This window comes from Heterodontus francisci, unplaced genomic scaffold, assembly GCF_036365525.1.
Source record: "Heterodontus francisci isolate sHetFra1 unplaced genomic scaffold, sHetFra1.hap1 HAP1_SCAFFOLD_988, whole genome shotgun sequence".
In the NCBI taxonomy this organism is placed as follows: domain Eukaryota; kingdom Metazoa; phylum Chordata; class Chondrichthyes; order Heterodontiformes; family Heterodontidae; genus Heterodontus; species Heterodontus francisci.
Window position 1 is genome coordinate 60,001 of NW_027142059.1, and position 1,134 is coordinate 61,134.

Below are 1,134 nucleotides of genomic sequence, written 5' to 3' on the forward strand. Positions count from 1 at the left end.
GCTTACTGGTTAATTATTTGCCCTTTCGGACTTAGTCTCTGGACATTATTTTCGAGTTTTTGGTTAATGATTTCACACTTTTAACATATTTTTGCGCTTTTTGGTTAATGATTACTCTGCTTACTGGTTAATTATTTGCCCTTTCGGACTTAGTCTCTGCACATTATTTTCGAGTTTTTGGTTAATGATTTCACACTTTTAACATATTTTTGCGCTTTTTGGTTACTGATTTCATACTTTTTACTTACTTTTGCGCCTTTTGGTTAATGATTACTCTGCTTACTGGTTAACCATTTGCCCTTTCGGACTTAGTCTCTGGACATTATTTTCGAGTTTTTGGTTAATGATTTCACACTTTTTACTTACTTTTGCGATTTTTGGTTAATGATTACTCTGCTTACTGGTTAACCATTTGCCCTTTCGGACTTAGTCTCTGGACATTATTTTCGGGTTTTTGGTTAATGATTTCACACTTTTTACTTACTTTTGCGATTTTTGGTTAATGATTACTCTGCTTACTGGTTAACCATTTGCCCTTTCGGACTTAGTCTCTGGGCATTATTTTCGACTTTTTGGTTAATGATTTCACACTTTTAACATATTTTTGCGATTTTTGGTTAATGATTACTCTGCTTACTGGTTAATTATTTGCCCTTTCGGACTTAGTCTCTGCACATTATTTTCGAGTTTTTGGTTAATGATTTCACACTTTTAACATATTTTTGCGCTTTTTGGTTACTGATTTCATACTTTTTACTTACTTTTGCGATTTTTGGTTAATGATTACTCTGCTTACTGGTTAACCATTTGCCCTTTCGGACTTAGTCTCTGGACATTATTTTCGAGTTTTTGGTTAATGATTTCACACTTTTAACATATTTTTGCGATTTTTGGTTAATGATTACTCTGCTTACTGGTTAATTATTTGCCCTTTCGGACTTAGTCTCTGCACATTATTTTCGAGTTTTTGGTTAATGATTTCACACTTTTAACATATTTTTGCGCTTTTTGGTTACTGATTTCATACTTTTTACTTACTTTCGCGATTTTTGGTTAATGATTACTCTGCTTACTGGTTAACCATTTGCCCTTTCGGACTTAGTCTCTGGAGATTATTTTCGAGTTTTTGGTTAA